The sequence below is a fragment of the Sapajus apella genome, unplaced genomic scaffold, assembly GCF_009761245.1.
Source record: "Sapajus apella isolate SASKATOON/1434 unplaced genomic scaffold, GSC_monkey_1.0 scaffold42, whole genome shotgun sequence".
NCBI classification, from domain to species: Eukaryota; Metazoa; Chordata; class Mammalia; order Primates; family Cebidae; genus Sapajus; species Sapajus apella.
The window spans coordinates 14566388-14572278 of NW_022436982.1; the positions used below are offsets into that span (position 1 = coordinate 14566388).

The following is a 5891-nucleotide window of genomic DNA, read 5'->3' on the forward strand; positions in this document are numbered from 1 at the left end:
TGTGTAAACTTGAACAAGTTAAAAAACAAACAAACCAAAAACTCAGCTGGGTGTGGTAGCTCACACCTGTAATCCCAGCACTTGGGGAGGCTGAGGCGGGTGGATCATGAGGTCAGGAGTTCGAGACCAGACTGGGCAATATGGTAAAACTCTGTCTCTACCAAAAATACAAAAATTAGCCAGGCATGTTGGCATGCACCTGTAGTCTGAGCTGCTCAGGAGGCTGAGGCAGGAGAATTGCTTGAACCCTGGAGGTGGAGGTTGCAGTGAGCTGAGATTGCACCACTGGACTCCAGCCTGGGTGACAGGGTGAGACTCCATCTCAAAAACTAAAAAACCGTCTTGTTTCTCAATTTTCTTTTCTTTTCCTTTTCTTTTTTTTTTACACAAAAGTTTTTAGTTTATTAAGCTTCTCGTTAAAAATCCACAACAGCCATAGATAACATCATTGCAGCACCCTTACTCCTTCGGCTTTTTGCCAGCACCAACATTGGCCTTTGCAGTCCCCTTGACTTTCTTCATTCTGTTCTTGTGTTCCTTTCGTTGCTTTCTTGAGATCTGTTTCTTCTCATACAGGCCATGTCTTGCAAGTCTATGTTTGGGTTCATTTTTCTTTGCATTATCCAGGGAATCATAAATCATGCCAAAGCCAGTTGTCTTGCCACCAACAAAATGAGTTCTGAATCCAAATACAAAGATGACATCCGGTGTGGTCTTGTACATTTTGGCTAGTTTTTCCCGAATTTCTGTCTTAGGCACTGTTGCCTTCACGGGGTGAAGGACATCAATGACCATTTGTTTCCTCTGAAGCAATCGGTTGGTTTGAACTTTCTAGTGCAGATAGTTACTGTGTCATTCATGATGGCGGCCTATCCTTACACAGCCGGGGAGGAAAAACTGTTTCTCAATTTTCTTATCTATAAAACAAGATAAGGTGATGGCAGCAATCTTGATTAGGATCCCAGTCACGGTACCAAAAATAAATAAATAAATAAAAGAGAGATAAGAAACTTTGTTATAGGATTGCTGTATTAACAGATCTAATATGTGTCAGTGCTAAGAATAGTGCATGGTAGGGCCGGGCGCGGTAGCTCACGCCTGTAATCCCAGCACTTTGGGAGGCCGAGGCGGGTGGATCACAAGGTCAAGAGATCGAGGCCATCCTGGTCAACATGGTGAAACCCCGTCTCTACTAAAAATACAAAAAATCAGCTGGGCATGGTGGCACGTGCCTGTAATCCCAGCTACTCAGGAGGCTGAGGCAGGAGAATTGCCTGAACCCAGGAGGCGGAGGTTGCGGTGAGCCGAGATCGCGCCATTGCACTCCAGCCTGGGTAACAAGAGTGAAACTCCGTTTCCAAAAAACTAAACAAAAAAAGAATAGTGCATGGTACTACCATAGCATACACTAAAACAAATTAGCTATTTTGGCCGGGTGTGGTGGCTCACGCCTGTAATCCAAGCACTTTGGAGGCCAAGGCGGGCGGATCACCTGAGATCGGGAGTTCAAGACCAGCCTGACCAACATGGTGAAACCACATCTTAAAAAAATAAATAAATAAAAATTTGAAAAAATAGCTATTTTATAATTATGGCACCAGTACTTTTTTTTTTTTTGAGATGGAGTTTTGCTCTTTCTGCCAAGGCTGGAGTGAAGTGGGGCAATCTCAGCTCACTATAACCTCCACTCCCCAGGTTCAAATGATTCTCCTGCCTCAGCCTCTCAGGTAGCTGGGATTACAGGCGTGCACCACAACACCTGGCTAACTTTTGTATTGCTAGTAGAGATGGGGTTTCACCATGTTGGCCAGGTTGGTCTCAAAACTCCTGACCTCAGGTGATCCACCTGCCTTGGCCTCCCAAAGTGCTGGAATTACAGGCATGAGCCACTTCGCCCAGCCAGTACTTTCTTTTTGTAGCACTTATCATAATTTTTGGTATATAGTTACCAGGTTATAAGCTTCATCGAGAGTTTGGGTCTGGATCTCTGCTGTATCCATAGCCCTGGTATATAGTAGATACTCAACAAATACTTATCAATGAATTAATAAATAGATCTCGGGGGCCGGGCGCGGTGGCTCAAGCCTGTAATCCCAGCACTTTGGGAGGCCGAGGCGGGTGGATCACGAGGTCAAGAGATCAAGACCATCCTGGTCAACATGGTGAAACCCCGTCTCTACTAAAATACAAAAAGTTAGCTGGGCGTGGTGGCGCGTGCCTGTAATCCCAGCTACTCAGGAGGCTGAGGCAGGAGAATTGCCTGAACCCAGGAGGCGGAGGTTGCGGTGAGCCGAGATCGCGCCATTGCACTCCAGCCTGGGTAACATGAGTGAAACTCCGTCTCAAAAAAATAAATAAATAAATAAATAAATAAATAGATAGATAGATAGATAGATCTCGGAGAGAGAGCCAAGATGGCTGATCACTAGCAGCTCGGGATTGTAGCTCCCACTGAAAGCGCAGAGAACGAGAGGACGCCACACTTTCAGATCAATTTTTGTTGCTCACGCACCAGGAGATTCCCAGTGGAGGAGCCCCACGGGTCGCCAGCACGACTCTTATGGCCGGCGAGGCGGTTTTACCGCTGCCTTGGTGCGGCGGTTCTCAGTGCAGAGTCAGAAAAGCACCATCAATCTTAACACCGGTGCAGTGGGTTGCTCAGGTTTTAGCGCTGGGAATCAACAAGTTGGATGTCCATTCAGAAACCCAACTATAAAGACAGTAATTATAAAGACCACAGATGGATAAATCTATAACGAAGGGAAGAAACCAGCCTAAAAAGGCTGAGAATACCCAAAATCATAACACCTCTCCCTCTACAGGGGATCACACTTCCTCATCAGCAATGGAATAAGGCCTGATGGAGAAAGACTGTGTTCCATTAACAGAAGCAGGCTTCAAAAGGTGGATGATAAGAAACTTCTGGGAATTAAAAGAACTTGTTCTAACCCAATGCAAAGAAACTAGGAACTTTGAAAAAAGGTTTGACGAAATGTTAACAATAACACACAATTTAGAGATGAATATAAGTGAATTAATGGAGCTGAAAAACACATGAGAACTTCACGAAGTATGCACAAGTTTTAACAGCCAAGTTGATCAAGCAGAAGAAAAGATATCAGAGGTTGAAGACCAACTTCATGAAATAAAACGAGAAGACAAGATTAGAGAAAAAAGGATAAAAAGGAACGAGCAAAGTCTCCAAGAAATTTGGGACTATGTGAAAAGACCTAATCTACGTTTGATAGGTGTACCTGAATGTGACGAAGAGAATCAATCCAAGCTGGAAAATACGCTTCAGGATATTATTCAGGAAAACTTTCCCAACCTAGCAAGGCAGGACAATATTCAACTCCACGTAATACAGAGAACACCACAAAGATATTCCTCAAGAAGACCAACCTCACGGCACATAATCACCAGATTCACCAGGGTTGAAATGAAAGAGAAAATACTGAGGGCAGCCAGAGAGAAAGGTCAGGTTACCCATAAAGGGAAGCCTATCAGACTCACAGCAGATCTCTCAGCAGAAACCCTACAAGCCAGAAGAGAGGGGCCAATATTCAACATCTTTAAAGAAAAGAACTTTCAACCCAGAATTTTACATCCAGCCAAACTAAGATTCATAAGCGAAGGAAAAATAAAATCTTTTGTGAACAAGCAAGCACTCAGAGATTTCATCACCATCAGACCTGGTTTACAAGAGTTTCTGAAAGAACCACTACACATAGAAAGGAACAACCAGTATCAGCCTTTCTAAAAAATGCCAAAAAATAAAGAACATCAACATAATTAAGAACTTGCATCAACTAATGGGCAAAACAGCCAGCTAACATTAAATGGCAATATCAAACTCACATATATTATTATTAATTCTAAATTTAAACCGACTAAATCCCCCAATCCAAAGACACAGACAGGCAAAAAAAGCCAAGACCCATTGGTATGCTACACCCATACCCATCACACATGCAAGGATACACAGACTCAAAACAAAGGGATGGAGAAAAATTTACCAACCAAATGGAGAGCAAAAATAAATAAATAAATAGCAGGAGTTGCAATTTTTGCTGATAAAATAGACTTTAAAGCAACAAAGATCAAAAGAAGCCAAGAAGGCTATTACATAATGATAAAAGGATCAATGTAACAAGAAGAGCTAAAGATCCTAAATATATATGCACTCTATACAGGAATACCTAGATATATAAGACTTACGAAGAGACTTAGACTCCCACACAATACTAGTGGGAGACTTCAACATCAATATTAGACAGATCAATGAGACAGAAAGTTAACATCGATATCCAGGGCTTGAACTCAGATCCGGAACAAGTAAACTTAATTAACATTTATAGAACTCTCCACTTTAAATACACAAAATATACACTCTTATCAGTACCACATCACACGTATTTATAGGTTTAAATGAAATATTGGTTGGCTGCTTGTTAGTTATTTTCTTCCCTCATTTTTTTTTCATGTCTCTATTATTAAATACAATTATAGGCATACCCATTTTTAGACTGCATTCTAGCCCGGGCAATAAAGCAACACCCTTGTTCTCTCTCCCTCTTCCTCTTTCTTCCTCTCCTTCATTCTTTTCTTTTTTTCTTTTTTTTTTTTTTTAATTCTTTCTCTTTCTCTCTTCTTCAAAAAAAAAGAGATATGTGGATCTTGAGGTCCTCATGAAAAGAAAAAAAAAAAAAATAGATCTCCAAGAGTGGTTACAGTATTGTTGTAATTTCCCTTCTACCTCAAAGCTGCTTTTGATTTAACTCCTCTCAACAGGTTGGAGAAGTGAGTTCATCATTACTTGTTGTCCATTATGTATAGCGTTGTATCCCCACAATCCCTGTGATGCTGAACATATGAAAGGGGATCGATACATGTTTAGGCGTTGGTTGATTAAATGATGTGGATTGAGACTCATCTCCTACCTCAACTTTGCCTATTGTCAGATAAGAGGCAAAGAGAAATATTAGAGAAGCAACCCTCAGATTACAGACATCAAAATTTTACTTGGGTCTTTTGAAATATAGTCTGGCATTCATAGGAATTTGTCTGTTTTTGTCCACTGTTGGTCTGAAAAATCAAATACCCTAGGCCAAGAACCTAATGGCTGGTAACGACTATAGTGTTGGGCATTATAGATATTAAATTCTATGCATGGCCAGTATTATAAATTAAAAGGTTTTAAAGTAATCAAAGTATTTGCTTTTTGTTGTTGTTGTTTTTGTTTTTGTTTTGCTTTGCAAATGGATGGGTAAATATCCACTATTCCTCCCTTCGTTGTAGCAAAATTGCAACTATATTAGAGCATTAATAGCTCACTAGCTGTGTGGCTTTGGACAAATCATTTCTCTCTGGATGTAAATTTCCTTGTTGACAAAATGAAGAGATTGGATATAAGGTCTCTTACAATTCTAACATCCTTCTTTTTCTATTTCATTCATTGAAAATTACCACACAAATTAACTTACGCCTGGCCGGCACAGTGGCTCATGCCTATAATCCCAACACTTTGCAAGGCCAGGGTAGGTGGATCACCTAAGGTCAGGAGGTCGAGACCAGCCTGACCAACATGGTGAAGCCCCATCTCTAAAAATGCAAAAATTAGCCGGACGTGGTGGTATACACCTGTAATCTCAGCTACTCAGGAGGTTGAGGCAGGACAATAACCCGAACCAGGGAGGCAGAGGTTGCAGTGAGCCGAGATGGCGACATCGTACTCCAGGCTGGACAACAAGAGGGAAACTCTGTCTCAAAAAAAAAAAAAATTAACTTAACGTCTGTTTTATTCAGTTTTCCTACATGTTCACGGAAAAGTAAGACTCAAGTTTTCCTTAAATCTGGAGGTAAATTTTTTTTTTTTTTTTTTTTTTTTTTTT

General features: G+C 41.1%; 1 pseudogene; it reads right to left on the reverse strand.

The window, feature by feature from the left end:
- Positions 1-384: 384 nt before the first annotated feature.
- Positions 385-875, reverse strand: LOC116565953 (annotated as a pseudogene).
- Between the last annotated feature and the right edge of the window lie 5016 nt (positions 876-5891).